A 16,373-nucleotide genomic window follows, 5' to 3' on the forward strand; every position below is an offset into this window, starting at 1 on the left:
AAGCAGTTAAAATCAAACCAAGTTTTGTATTTATTCATGTCAGAGTTGTGACCAACGTGTTTAAAATGTCTGCAGCAGAAGAAAAATGTCGGAGTTCCGACTCTGTCCAGCCAGAACTGACACTTTATTACAATTAAGATTTGTATCTGAACTGTTGTTTTATTTCATCAACAAATGTTGAAACATGAAGAGGAGAAATAATTTTTTCATGAGTAATTTCTTTTTTACTTTGGATAACAGCACATGATTTCTAAAAAATAATACAATGTGCAAATTAACATAAAAGTTAAAAATGCTTCTTCTGTTAAATAAAATAAGTCTCCTTTGGTGAGCCGTCATTCTTCTGCTTAATACTGCTGTTAATCTATTCCAAGAAACTTGTGCAGCATAAAATAATATTGTATGTGCTTTAAATCTTTTATTGTTTATTTTTAACAAACAGATCTTAAAGAAAATGAATGTTTACGAATATTTTGCTCTGGAGGATTCACAGATCCCACACAGACCTGTTGATTTACAGTTTTTCTCCATTGGTTTGGCTCATTTCTTGAAACAGAAATTACATTCTCATAACTCTAAGATGATCATTTGGCAAAACAGTATTACAGTTTAGCACAACACAAAAACTCACTTGCAAAAACAAATATATCTCCCAAAACTGTTCACTCGTGCTTCAAAACTAAATTCCTTTCCCATGCAAAGAGTCAGTGTCACCAAAAAGGAAAAGATCCTCCTCAATTGCTTTGGCTCATTTCTTGATCAGACCGGACGTTCTCAACACTCTTGGTGCTTTTGCCAAAATAATGTGGATGGTTCGGCACAACACCATGGTTCACCTGCAAAAGCTCATATCTCTCCCAGAACAATTCACTCATGTGTCAAAACTAAATTTCCTTCTCATTTAAACAGTCAGTGCCTCCAAAATACTTTGTCTCTTTGGTGTTGTGTAAGCACTGCAAGTCAAAATGATTAGATGTTTTGTCACTATAGCAGAGGACCATTGAAATATCCCTCATGTCCACCTTTCAGTTGTAGCTCAGTTCTTTATTGACAATGGCAACTGTACTGTTTTTGTATAGCCAACAGAACACAATTTTGTACAAAACTGAAAAAAAGAAAAAGGATTTTAGGGCAAGAGTAGCCTTTTAGGTTTACAGTAACAGCACACATTGTACTCATACTGCTGAGGAAATTCTAACCATTATTCACATACATAAAGTAACTTTCATACATCAGAATAAAAAGAAAATGTTTACAGCATAATATACTTTATAATATAAACACAAACAAACAAACAATGAAAATGATATGCAGCCTACAGTGCTGTAAAAAATGCTTGAGTTTCACAACTAAAAGTTCTTCACTGGTTGCTGTCCTCACCCTCCCTCTCCTGGCCATCATCCTCACCCTGCTGGCCGTCCACACTCTGTTGTCTGTCTGACCACAGATTCATCCACATCACAGCGTATTTTCTCCCTTGCGAGGAAGAAATGGCGTGCATGTCTTAACCATCCCCTACACCAGTGACGTGCGGTGAGGTTAATGGCTGGTGAGGCACTGACGTCATCAGTTTACAAACATATGAACCATTACCATACTGAGTAACTGATTCACCATTTGATTGACAACAGTTAACGTGTTTTGTTTAAAATATCATTTCAATATATTTTTTTCATATACAAACTGCAGCATAGAAAAAAGCACAAACGTTATCATCTTACCTTTACTTGTGAATAAAGTCCATATGCCGCTCCTTCTGAAGAAAATCACTTGCCGCTTGCTATCACTTCTTCTATTGTTTTTTAGCGTGATAATCTCAGGGCTCACCGGCGCCCCCTAACATGAGGCACGAGAACTGCTGGCCTCACCCAGCGGCTTTTTTGCCGGCGTTTAGCGCTCAGCACAAGAAACACGTCCCTCACATACAATTATTTACAAAAACAAACACTGTACATCATATACATCTGCTAAATTATGTAAACTCAGCTCATATAGTACAAGTGATTGAACCGACATACAGGGAGACAGCAGTACCATCTGACTGCATAGGTATTGCGCAATCCAAGGTGAGGCTCAGCGGGCTGGTGCCTCATCGCACGTCACTTAGTATCTGAACGGCAAATGCGGAAATTCAGCGATTTTGAAAAGAAAAAACACCCAAAAATGGTACAGTTAAATGGAAAATGACTGCAAAGCACAAATTACTGATTAAATATAATTGAATTTATTTTTTCTCTTTTCTTGCCATAATGACAGGTGAGGCACAGCCTCACTTGCCTCTCCTGACTGCACGTCACTGCCCTACACTGATCTCCTGTAACATCCTCACACGCAGCATCCATTGCATGGAGCAGGGACCTCTGATCTTGAGCCCGATGCTCATACACTCTCCACCTCCAAGCAGAGAAAAACTCCTCAATAGGATTGAGAAAGGGAGAGTAAGGTGTTAGGAACACTATGACCATCCTTGGATGAGCAGTGAACCAGGCCCTGATGAGCCGGCCATGGTGGAAATTCACATTGTCCCAGACAATAACATATAGTGGTAGGTGAGGCCCTGCGAGACCTCTCTCAGTTTCAGGGATCAAATCAAAATGAAGGCGGTCCAAGAAGATGATGAGCTTCTGTGTATTGTATGGGCCAAGACTGGTGATGTGAGTGGCCACACCATTCTCAGATATGGCACCACACATAGTTATATTGCCCCCTCGCTGGCCTGGGACATCCTCCTTCGTTAGTCAAGTTCTAGTTTCACCTGACTGTCAATTGCTGTAATAAATGTATCAAATGTTCCAAAGGATTCATATATCGTATTCATGGTATTATGTTCTTGACTAATTTTGACAATTGAACAGACTATTGTGCATGTGATGACTTACACAATGAAATGATGCTGACTCATTTTGGAGTGAACAACCAGTAGACTGAGAATCAACAATCAGTTTAGATCAACAAGACCTATTCACTTGGAATATGTGCTAAATGAAGGCTACTTGTACTAAATCATTTGAAAGATGTACTGAGACATTGAGACATTTACTAAGACATTTGCAATTTGATGAAACTAATGAGAAATGCCATTCTGTTGTGAACAATTGCAGAGTGGTTTGGAAGTTTGTCCATGTTGTTTTGAGAATGTAATTTCAGTTTCAAGAAATGAGCCAAACCAGTGAAGAAAAACTGTAATGCCAGCAGATAAACTTTACAGTTTATTTTTGGAGCTCCTCAGCCATGAATTCACAAATCTGGTTCAATAAAAATGCATCGATGCTACAAAAAAGTTTTGTTGCAAACGCAAAAATAATTTTCGAAAGCAAAAAAAAAAGTTTTTGAAAGAAAATATTTGTATTGAAATTGCAAAACATTTTTATAGCAAAAAAAAATAAGGTATTTGAAAGCAAATACTTAATATTTTCTTGTGATACCTCCGAGTCCGAAAAATAAGCTTTTAAATGAAAGGCATTTTCTCTTTCTTCAACAAGAGGAGGGCTCAAAGAGATACATGTTGCAGAAAGTTGCAGACCCTGGCATAGACTAAGAACACTTGTAATATACCAACTCCCTTTTGTTTAGGGGGGGCAGAAAAACATCTCAATGAATGGCACATCTTCCCTCCAACATTTAATCCAGATGCAGCATGCTGCATGGTGACTGGGTGAACCATCTGGATGATGTAATAGAGGGAACTAAAGCATTTTTAACCTTTTCTAATTGGCACAGTCTTTTATTATTACAAATATTAGGTGTCCGTGATAGGGAACACTAATTCCTTTGACTAGACTAAGGATTCCCGCCTTCAAATAAGCATGCTAATCTAATTAGAAAGCTAGCAGAGCCGAACGGCTACATTTTCTCATCCTCAGCGTTGGAGGGCTTGGGTTTTGTGGAGCAGATGTGCTGTGAAATTAATTTCCTCTGGTGTAACCGGAGACACTTTTCCCACCATCTCTGTTATGAAATTTGCATTTCACAGATGATAACCTATTATCACTTTATTCAAGGGAGACGTGTTAATGGCCGAGAGGAAGACTGAATTATTCATATTTGCTCATTTCTATTCTGCGGTGCAGCCCTGCTCTTTTCATGCACTGAAAGAGGGCTAATGTAAACATGACCAGAATCCTTGTAAATTGGCTTGTAGAGGAGGCTGTTAGCATAGCGCCTGGGGACTGATGCTGGACGGGGATAACAGCTGATATCTGTAAAGTACAGGCTGTGTGTGTGTGTGTGTGTGTGTGTGTGCTTGAGTAAGGGGAAAATGTGTGAGTGTGTGAGACAGAGTGAATGAAAGAGTCAGGGTGAGCACATGGGAAAATGTGTCACCAGTGTTCAGAGGGGTGCTACCTGCTGGTATTGGTTGCTAATTGGACTGGGAAGGAGTTAGCTGCCTTAGCTGCTGCTGCCTTAGCTGCTGCTGCCTTAGCTGCTGCTGCCTTAGCTGCTGCTGCTTCTGCCGTCTTAGCTGCTGCTGCTTCTGCCACCTTAGCTGCTGCTGCTGCTGCCTTAGCTGTTCCTGCTGCCTTAGCTGCTGCTGCTGCTGTCTTAGCTGTTGCTGCCGCCTTAGCTGCTGCTGCCTTAGCTGCTGCTGCTGCCTTAGCTGCTGCTGCTTCTGCCACATTAGCTGCTGCTGCTGCCTTAGCTGTTGCTGCTGCCTTAGCTGCTGCCTTAGCTGCTGCTGCTGCCTTAGCTGCTGCTGCTTCTGCCGTCTTAGCTGCTGCTGCTTCTGCCGTCTTAGCTGCTGCTGCTTCTGCCACCTTAGCTGCTGCTGCTGCTGCCTTAGCTGTTCCTGCTGCCTTAGCTGCTGCTGCTGCTGTCTTAGCTGTTGCTGCCGCCTTAGCTGCTGCTGCCTTAGCTGCTGCTACTGCCTTAGCTGCTGCTGCTTCTGCCACCTTAGCTGCTGCTGCTGCCTTAGCTGCTGCTGCTGTCTTAGCTGCTGCTGCTGTCTTAGCTGTTGCTGCTGCCTTAGCTGTTGCTGCTGTCTTAGCTGTTGCTGCTGCCTTAGCTGTTGCTGCTGCCTTAGCTGCTGCCTTAGCTGCTGCTGCTGCCTTAGCTGCTGCTGCTGCCTTAGCTGCTGCCTTAGCTGCTGCTGCTGCCTTAGCTGTTGCTGTTGCCTTAGCTGCTGCCTTAGCTGCTGCTGCTGCCTTAGCTGCTGCTGCTTCTGCCGTCTTAGCTGCTGCTGCTTCTGCTGCCTTAGCTGCTGCTGCTGCCTTAGCTGTTGCTGCTGCCTTAGCTGTTGCTGCTGCCTTAGCTGCTGCCTTAGCTGCTGCTGCTGCCTTAGCTGCTGCTGCTTCTGCCGTCTTAGCTGCTGCTGCTTCTGCCACCTTAGCTGCTGCTGCTGCCTTAGCTGCTGCTGCTGCCTTAGCTGCTGCTGCTAATGTGCATGACCTGCTTTCAACATGATAGCATTTGAGGAGCAACACTGGAGTGTTTCACGCCCGCTTCTGATTTGGATGAATGCTTTCTGGAGAATTGCGAGAAAATGGAAACAACATATATTTATTTCCAGTTGGCGACCCAAAGTGCTTCAGTATGGCAGGACAGGAAGGAGCTCATTCACAAATAATGAGGCATCCTGTCTCAGTGACGAAGCTGCTGCTCATTCACTAAAACATTTGAGCCCCACAGGACATAAAGCCCTGTTTATGCATGAAGCACAGATAAGCTTTATTTGTATTTATCTGTTAATTTCTTTCCGTTTCCTTGAAATCAAAAGCAAAAGAGGAAAAGCATATGGTTGTCATTTTGCTTTAAATTTAGATGAACTAAGAGGTTTCTTATTTTAGAAAAGCAGGGGTGTTTTTTTACTTTTGTTAACCTCTTTTTAAATGTTTTATTTTAAGCATGCAGAGCATGCTTTTCTTTTTTCTTTTTACCAAAAGAAGTTTTGAAAAAACAAAAGAAATGTTTTGGTTTTTATTTTGTAGCAGCGCACCAGCCTGAACCCAGTGTTTTTTCCCCAGCTTTGTTGCTCTATAATTTTCAGTAAAATACGCATCCAGATACACTTTTTAAATGTGAATCTGTTTCAAGGACATATTGATAGGTTAGGCTTTCATAAGCTATTATGAGCACTAAATGCCAAATCCCTGAGGAATGTTTGTCATGCATACTGAATAGTTTCACATTTTTCTGTAATGCCATGATAAATTAATCAAAACTTCTTTAAAAAAATCCTCCAGAACGCAAAAATTAGAATTCTATAATATGTTGGGAGGGGAGAAGTCTCCTATGAGGCCTGTTCATGAGCTGTTAGAATGTCCAGCTTGGATGTTTTCATTTAAATATTCACTGATCACTAGGTGGCAGTGTAGTATACTGTAATTGTGCATATGCATAGGGCTGTAGAGGGGTTGTCATGTCTTGTGAGACTTCCTGCTTTTTCTCTTACTCAAAGAAAAAGCAAAATTAGTGTTTCAGGCAAAACAAACATTGAAAGGATTTATATTAAAAAAGTTTGTTTCTTTGCCTTATATTGTTCTTTTCTAATTAAAGTCATTTAATTAAACTTGGGAGATAGAGTATGTTTTTGATGCCACCTGAAAGTAACGTGTCTCCAAATGTGGAGAATAATGTTTTTAATTACGAAACAAGGGAAGATTTTGTTAATTATTTTCTGTTCCATCCACAAACAAGCAGGATCAATTATTCCCTTTTATACATGTTTTATTGACAGTTGATGTTCGAAAAGAAAGAAAAGAGTCATAAATATATGTGTTGGATCAAAATTATAAAATGTTTACAATTGAAAAAGTCTTTGAAAAAGTCATCCTTCTGACCCCAATCCAAGTATGGAGGACCTCTCTATTATACTGCTGCTTAACTCGATCCATAGCAATTCAAATCCTTATCAATATCAATTTACTCATATCAATAAAGAGCAGGCTCCCTCTGGATCAGTTCTCACTGGCATCTGTCTGACATTGCAGGCCGCCTCATCACACGCAGACAGTTCCCCCTCTTTAGCGTGCGCACTCACACACACACACATTCACACTGCAGCCCTTGACTTTGGCGTCAATAGGGATGACCGTCTTTGTGCGAGTATCGACAGTTATCAAAAAATGCCCTTGATGTAATTTCATGCCTGTCGACACTCACAGACCATATGCTAAGAATTATGGGATGCCTGTTTGATGCATAGGAGGACGACGGAGCTAGGCGCCTGGGCCTCAGTCGCTTTATGGGACCCTTTAATGGCCTGGCCACCAATGTAAGCCAAGTACAGCAGAGTGTCCACTGGGGGCTACCTTCAGCGTCAGCTGCAGAGCAGCCTGGGAATGCCAACCCTCCTCTACAGTGACACTCTCTCATCAGGTTTAAGTGTCTACAGTGTCACGGCATATGTTGAGCTCTGGTGTTTGAGGCGATAATGTCATGAATGACTCTCATTTACAACTACAGAGGTGTTCACCGATGCAAGTGAGGAGATTTTTATGCTGCTCTTTCATGATGCCAAGGAGAACTGTAACCAGGCCTGGATTTAGCCAGCCCTGCTGGGGTGCAGGAGAGGGCGTGCCATGTCCCTGCAAGCCCCTACAATTCTTAAAAACCATTTCATCATATCATTTCTATTATCCATGTATCTGTCTTTTTTGATCTATTTGATATGTCTGATACGTTTTATGTCAAATGCCCTCTCTGACACTTTGCTTGCATTTACTGGGACACAAGGCACAAGCAGGACACCGCTTTGTGCCCCGTTGAGGATGCATTCATCTTTGTCAGTCCACCTGTCTGTTTGTCCATCCTGACATATTTTTGCGTCAGCTTTTGGAATTTTGGGTGTTTTTTTGTGTTTTTTTAAATAAATTGTAATTTTCTTGTCAATTTTGGATAGTTCAAGTTTCCCCCCCCCAGGCCTACACCTATATCCGGCCTTGACCGTAACCACGCAACAATCAAGGGAGCTTCTGTAGCATCTTCTTTTTAGGCAAACAGATTAACTTGACTTACTTCTTTTTTTAAATTGATCAACATTGACTTCTGTTCCATCCATGAGACATTGGATGAAGGGTATTCTTATGGCCCAAAGCAGCCAAAGATCACAATAGTCAAACAATGTTTTTTTATTTTTTATTCTATTTTCTTTGTTTAAGCAAAACAACGTTTTTGTTTGAGCTGATGTCAAAAAAGGGAAATGTAGCTTTCAGTAGCGATATTGTCGTTACACAACCTTTCTATGGCTTGCATTTTTCTGGCCCTGTGAAACATTTAAAAAAGAAATGCAATCGTCACGATAAATCAAAATTTATTCAATTTTTAGACATTAGAAATGAGTATTTCTTAGTGCGTGTAGCTGCAGGTTAGAGAAAACACCATTTCTGATGTTTTCTCCAATGTCAGTCCAAGTGCAGGACATTTTACACAAATTAGTTTTATTTACATCCGGAGATGAAGCTCAAACTCGATACTTTTCAGTGTTTGATTTTTGTATGTTTTCTTGCTTTTCCAACCTTTGATTTATTCAACTATTTCCCCTCTCCTCTTCTTATTTTCCGCAGCGCTTTGTTTTTCTGCTGCCAATGGTAGCTGATGCGACTTGGCTGTTTTGTAAGCATGTGCACATCCTGATCTCTCATAATATTAGTTAAAATCAATGTGCTGCTTTTTTAATTATTGCTCATGGTACAAAGCAGGGAAGGCTCATTTAAGGGGGGATCGATATGGGAGAGCGATTGGTAGACGGTGGAGCTGTACATCAGACGGCTTGATGTGAAAATCATTGAGGCCTGTGCAGGCTGTGGCTCGTGCTGATCATCCTGGTTAGCCCCCCAGCTGGCTGCAGGGCCTGGGTAATGGGTGAACCTTCCGTGAACCAGCATCCTTAGCCTACACAACACCCCTCAGAGTAACACGCAATCTCACACAGATCTGGCAACAATGCAGTGCCGGAGTAACACATCATAAACTCTATTACAAAAAGAATCAAAAAAGTAAGGCAGAGAATCCAGATGCATTTCTCATTTTCCCCTCTTCATCTCCACATTGATTATTTGTGCCTGGGATTATTCTCTTTTTATTTGGTGTTTCACTTGCGCTGCTCGTTCTCCTATCCCCAGATACACCAGTGCATTGTTCCTCCTTGTGCACTTCTATTATCTCTGCTATCTGTCCTCTGACCAGGACCAGGCCAGACTGGAGGCTTGCGATTCTCCGCTCTGTGAGCTTTAAAGAGGTTAATAACTTGGGCTTGCTGACGTTATTTAGGGTGGCCAGAGGAAATGTAACGCTCCTCTGTTTCTGTTGCTTTAGATCCACCTTTGACCCTGGAATTGTCCCTCCCTCCCCAATCCACATGACAAACACAGCCTCACATCCACTGCATTCCACTTCCTCTGCATTTCTTCACACTTACTCTCCTCTTTACTCACTTTTAGTGGAGGATAGTTCCCTTCTCTTTCATCATGCAGTTTAGTCCCTCCGGCTAAACTGATACAAATGACGTTAATCTGGGAAAGTGTGAACGGCAGCGTTTCACGGACTCTCACTAGATTTGTCACCATTTCTAGCTCCAGAATGGCTTCCACTTTGAGATCAAAACAAAGTTAAAACCCAAATAATTGTTTTCATCACTTAGTTACTGCACATTTATCGCAAATTCTGTTCATCAGCCCCCAATTGATGATTTATGCCAGCTCTCTTCAGAATCCAATGGGATAGCTCCACAGGGGTATCAATCCCTATAAGCACCGATCTAGTGTCAAATCAACCTGGGAGCACTGGTTTACAGTTTTCCTAAAAGAACAACCGTGGAGAAGACTTTTAAAGTCCCACTACGATCATCTTTTGATCCATTGTAAAAGCGTTCCCAGTGGTCTTTTCAATATGATTGTGCCGTTTTAACTAAAATAGTATTTTTATTTGTATATATTTTTTTATTTCTTCAAAGCAACAGGAGTACATTCATTTGGTCCATGTTGACATGACAGCATCACTCAGTTGTCGCAGATTTGTTGGCTGAACATCCATGATGTCGATCTGCCGATCCACCACATCCCAAAGGTTCTCTATTGGGTTCTGGTGACTGTGGAAGCCGTTGGAGTCCAGAGAACTCATTGTCCTGTGCTAGGAAACAGTCTGAGATTATTACAGCTTTATGACATGACACCTTATCCTGCTGGAAGTAGCATCAGAAGATGGTTCACTGTGGTCATGAAGGGATGGACATGGTCAGAAACGATACTCGGGTAGGCTGTGGCGTTGGAACCATGTTCAACTGGTACTAAGGGGTCCAAAGTATGCCAAGAAAATATCCTCCACACCATGACACTAACACCACCAGCCTGAACTGTTGATACAAGGCAGGATGGATCCATGCTTTCATGTTATTGAGGCCAAATTCTGACCCTACCATCTGGATGTGGCAGCAGAAATGGAGACTCATCAGACCAGAAAGGTTTTTTTTTTTTCCAGCTTTGCTGAGTCTGTGTGAATTGTAGCCTCAGTTTCCTGTTATTAGCTTTTAACGTTTTGATATCAGCCACTTCAGTTATGGTCCGGTGGTACATCCCATGCAGGGGTTTGTCCTCCAGCACTGTATCCTCTGCTCTCCATTGCCTGAGACATTCACTGAGCACACTGTCAGTTGGGGTCTTGAGCTTGATGTACTCATGCATCTTGGATGTTTCATCCTGGATTGTGGCTTCTACGCTCACTAGTCCTCGGCCTCCTTCCTTGCGGCTAGCATACAGTCTCAGGGTGCTGGATTTGGGGTGGAACCCTCCATGCATGGTGAGAATCTTTCGTGTTTTAACGTCCGTGGTCTGTATCTCTTCCTTTGGCCATCTTATAAGTCCTGCAGGGTATCTGATAACTGGCAGTGCGTAGTTGTTTATTGCCCGGGTCTTATTTTTGCCACTGAGCTGGCTTCTTAGGACTTGCCTTACTCGTTGGAGGTATTTAGCTGTTGCAGCTTTCCTTGCTGCCTGCTCCAGGTTGCCATTTGCCTGCGGAATTCCAAGGTACTTGTAACTGTCCTTGATGTCTGCTATTGTTCCTTCTGGGGGTGAGACCCCTCCTGTGTGGACTACCTTGCCTCTCTTTGTCACCATACGGCTGCATTTCTTGAGCCTGAATGACATCCCAATGTCAGTACTGTAGATCCTGGTGGTGTGGATCAGGGAGTCAATGTCACGCTCGCTCTTAGCATATAGCTTGATGTCATCCATGTAAAGGAGGTGACTGATGCTGGCCCCATTTCTGAGTCGGTATCCATAGCCAGTCTTGTTGATTATTTGGCTGAGGGGGTTCAGACCTATGCAGAACAGCAGTGGGGACAGAGCATCACCTTGTTTTATCCCACATTTGATGGACACTTGTGCAAGTGGCTTCCCATTGGCTTCAAGGGTGGTTTTCCACTGCTTCATTGAGTTTCCTATGAAGACTCTTAGAGTCCTGTTGATGCTGTACAGCTCCAAGCATTCAGTGATCCATGTGTGTGGCATTGAGTCATAGGCCTTCTTGTAATCAATCCAGGATCAGGATTGTTCGCCCTTCCGTTAGCCATTCAGGGTGAGTCCCATCTCTTAGCAGCTGGTTCATTTGTGCTGCCAGGTGCTCATGGAGTGCGGTGAGCTTCTTTAGCCAGTAGGCATGTATCATTTCAGGGCCCGGTGCTGTCCAGTTCTTCACAGCTGAGACTCTTTCTTGGATGTCTGCCACTGTGATGATTGTTAGATTCTGTTCAGGGAGGTTCCTATGTTCTTTTCTCAGAGAGACCAGCCACTGGGCATTGCTGTTATGTTCTGTCTCTTTCTCCCATATGCTTTTCCAGTACTGTTCAGTTTCTGATCGGATTTCTGGACCCTGCCACTGGGCGTACACTTTCGCAGGTTGAGTTGCGAACAGCCTGTTTATCAGTCTGGCTTCATTGTCTCTTGTGTACCTCTTTAGACGGCTGCTCAAGGCTAGGAGCCTTTGTTTGGCAGTTTCCAGTGCTTCAGGTATGGGCATCTGGCTGTATCTCTTATGTACTTGCTTTCTCATTGTACCTCTTTGAGCCTCTGTCAGCTTACTCACATCCCTCCGAGTTGCCTTGATTTTGGCCTCTAACCGTTGCTTCCATGGTGAGTATTTCTTTGCATGGTTGCTCTTATAGCCAAGCATCTCAAGGATCACTGCTGCTGAGGTGTAAACCAGTTCATTGGTTTCTGTGATTGTTGTCGTAGGACTTGCCCTCAATGCTTCATTCACAGTTTCCAGTAGACTTTCAGGCGGTACATCACTTAACCGTTGTAGCTGGTGTCGGGATTGCCTAGCCGCCATTCTAGACATGATCTTGTCTTTCAGGTCAGTTTCTGCCTCACTCAGCCTATCTGTGGGGCTGTGTACCCAAGCTCAGGGTGGGAGTGTGGTATAGCCTCCTCTCTGACCTGCTGTTCTGGCTCTCCCGTGGTGGTATTGCAATTGGATTGTACCGCTTCAATCTCAAGTTGTGATAGGAGTTGCCGTTTGTGGATGTTCGAGCATTGGGCTACCAGTGTCAGGGTGATCGCGTGGATACAAACGCAGGACAGCAGGTTAAGTCAAAGGACTGATTTAATTGTGAAAGTACTGGAACTCGTAACACTCCAGAGTACATCAAACAGAACGATCCAGTGACAAGACAGGGGAGACACTGGTTATATACACAAACGGTGATTGACAACAGGTGACATCAGGGAGGGCAGGTGAAACCAAACGATGGAGATGGGAGAATGTCAAGACAGCGGAAAGGTAAAACGGTATGAGAACCCCTCTGGGTGGGATTACTTGAGTAGTAGCATTCTAACAGAACCTTGTTCTCACATCTAGTCCATTTCCGTCTTGTTCCAGTAGCCCACTTTCCATCAGGGTGCTCTGGTCCCTCAGCACCTGACGCAGACCTTGTTTGGCCGGTCGACGTCTGCGCCGGCATGACATGTGGTTCATTGTTGTCTCTCTCTCTCTCGCTATATATATATAATATATACAATATATATATACATATATATATATATATATATATATGTCATCCATCATGAGAAAATGCAGCAAGAACATGTTAGAAAAACCAAAAACATTATGTGCCAAACATATGCCAGATATCCATAGAAGACAGAGCTACTTCTTTTTCAATATGACAGCTGATGCTTTTATTCCAGATGTTTCTCCTTCTTCTGATTATTTAAATTTTATGTAGTAGAATGCTGTTAAAAGAAAACATTAGGGAGACATGATTTGACATCAGCTAAAGGCACTTATGCAATGGCAGAAATGTAATGGTTGTATTTTGACAGGCTAGCATAATCAAAAATGCTCAATTAGCATTAAAAAGTGGTTAGACACAGTGACACTTCCCTCTGTGTTGCTGAAGCATTAATGTAATGGCTGTTTCTTATTTGGTTGGTCTTTTTGTTGATCATTGTACATCATCTGCATCACGCACACCCGTTCCCTCACCCTGAAAGGACACTAGTGATGTTCCACATCAATCATTCATCCAAAGAGCAGTTCATTTGCTAATTACAGTCTAAAGCAAAGGCAGAAAACTGACATTTTCTTTGTCATTTTTAATGGAAAACTGACAAAATAACCTCAGGTGAAATCCCATAAAAACTGCCTTTGAGAAGACGACTTTCTGCATTTTATGTCTTATCTGCAAAGTAATTGATGTGCCTCTTAACCCCCTTCTAAGGACATTTATTTTCTTTTTTTTTTTTTTTTTTTTTTTTTTTACTTGTCCTGTCCAACAGCTGGGCAGACAGACGAGAGCTGAGGGCCTCTTGTGTTGGACATATTTTGCTTTAACAAGAGGGGTTATTAATCTTCTGACAAACCAAAGGTATGTCTGAATAAGGACATTTATTTTCTAAATTTCTACTGTTTTCTAGCAAGTGATCCACCACTCTGCTTTCCTTCACAATGACAAATCACAATGAAAAATACAAAAAGTTGAGTGGTTGCCAATAAACTACATACATGATTAATTTTCCTTCCTCGTCAATGTTGATGCCTGTCAATTTCAAAGGGTGTGTGTGTTTTATCTAATGAAAGAGGCGGAGGGCACAACACTCTTTCATTTGGCGGAAAATGCTCAGTTCAGCCAGATTTGAGATGAAATGATGTCTTTGGTTAGAAACTCTGATTAATATCAAGGACATCAGAGTTCAGCTAAATATAGGTGCTGATCTGCAGCTTACAAAGATCGCACTCAGTGGAAAATCTTTACAACAGTAAAAACATCAACCATGTAACATAAAATTGACCTCATGAATTTGACATCGCAGTTAACCTCACCGAAACTTTAGCCCCAGTGTTGACATTCTTTCAACTACCGTAACACTTCAACCCTTTATGAAACTAAAGTAATTGCAGTAGATCCTGAAGTTAAGAAAAACAGCCTTGCGCTGACATAAAACCCTTAACAAAGGTGAAGTATTTATGCAATCAACGTAAATTAGCTGATTATTTCGCAGAGAAAAGCGGCTTTGAAAGCTGAGACGAAATTCTGTCAGAACTAACTGATTCCTGTTGATCACGTGAACAGTCGATGGGGTACAGTATGAGAGCGTGTATCATTTGGTTATTGCCGGAGATGGCTTTGGTGTCAAAGGATTAAAAGCTATGTTAAGAAATAAAAAGAAGGGAAGCTGAACTGAGTTTTGAAACTTTGAAGATATTAATCTTAAAAATCCTACTGTGGGGCAAAAAAGTATTCAGTCAGCCTCCAGCTGTGCAAGTTTCCCACCTAAAAAGATTAGATAGGCCTGTAATTTTCCCCATAGGGAAACCTCAACTTTGAGAGACAAAATGAAAAAAAGAAAAAAACATTCCAGAAAATCACATTGTCTGATTTTTAAAGAATTTATTCGTCAGTTATAATGGAAAATAATTTTTAGTCAAAAACAAAAGTTCAACTCAGTACTTTGTTAAATACTCTTTGTTGGCACTGACAGCAGTCAAACATTTACTGTACGTCGTAACAACAGGGGTGCCCAAATGTAGGACTCAAAGGCCTCCTGCTAGTTTTCCAGAAACCCTGCATTATCTTCTGTTTTTTACCTAGATCAGGTGTGTTTAGCCAAATAAGAGCTTCAATGGCAGGATTTTTTGAAAACTTGTTGGGACACTCAATGCCTGGATTTTGGCAGCCCTGCTTCACTGTTGCTGGTATTTTGGCCCATTCCTCCATGCAGATCTCCTCTAGACCAGTGATTATGTGGGGCTGTCGCTGGGGAACACAGACTTTCACCTCCCTCCAAAGATTTTCTATTGGGTTGAGATCTGGAGACTGGCTAGGCCATTCCAGGACCTTGAAATGCTTCTAATTAAGCCACTTCTTAATGGCCCCCTTCATTCTTTCCTTTACACGGATCAGTCGTCCTGGTCCCTTTGCTGAAAAACAGTCCCAAAGCATGATGCTTCCACCCCTATACTTTACACTAGGTCTGGTGTTCTTTGGATGCAACTCAGCATTCTTTCTCCTCGAAACAGGATGAGTAGAGTTCTCACCAAAAAGTTCTATTCTGGTTTCATCTGACCATAGGACATTCTCTTAATCCTCTTCTGGATCATCCAAATGCTCTCTAGCAGACTTTAGACGGGCCTGCACATGTACTGGCTTTAGCAGGGGGACACGTCTGACCCTGCAGGATTTGAGTCCCTGGGGGTGTAGTGTGTTCCTGATGGTGGCCTTTGTTACTTAAGTCCCAGTTCTCTGTAGGTCATTGACTAGGTCCCGCGTGTGGTTCTGGGATTTTGCTCACCGTTCTTGTGATCATTTTTGACCCACGGAGTGAGATCTTGAGAGGAGCCCCAGATGGACGGAGATTATCAGTGGTCTGGTATGTTTTTCATTTCCTAATAATTGCTCCCACAGGTGATTTCTTCACACCAACCTGCTTACCTGTTTCAGATTCAGTCTTCCAAGCCTGCTGCAGGTCAATTTGTGCAGGTGGAGAAAAGAACACCATAGAAGGGATAAATGGATCCATGTATGTTGAGATTCTGGTTGTATCTTCCAGCATGACAATGACCCCAATCACTTCGCCAGGGAAATGAAGGAATGGCTACATAAAAACCATTTCAAGGTTCTTGAGTGTTCCAGCCAGTCTGTGGACCTCAGTCCAATACAAAACCTGTGGAGGGAAATGAAAATCTGAGTTTTCCAGCAAAACATAACGGCTCTTGAGAAGATCTGGATTGAACTGCGAATAGAATTTGTAGTTAAAAAAAGCAAGTCCAGAACAGCTGTGTTCTTTTGTAAAACCAATTTGTCCGTAGATTTGAGGCTGTAAAAAAGTCTGTGTAAAAAGGTTTTACAACTGCTTTTATTTTTATTTTAAGAACATTGTTTATCATTTTCTTGCAAACAACATTATGAAAAAAAACAAAACAACAACAATATAAAAGCA

This window comes from Oryzias latipes, chromosome 16, assembly GCF_002234675.1.
Source record: "Oryzias latipes chromosome 16, ASM223467v1".
In the NCBI taxonomy this organism is placed as follows: Eukaryota; Metazoa; Chordata; class Actinopteri; order Beloniformes; family Adrianichthyidae; genus Oryzias; species Oryzias latipes.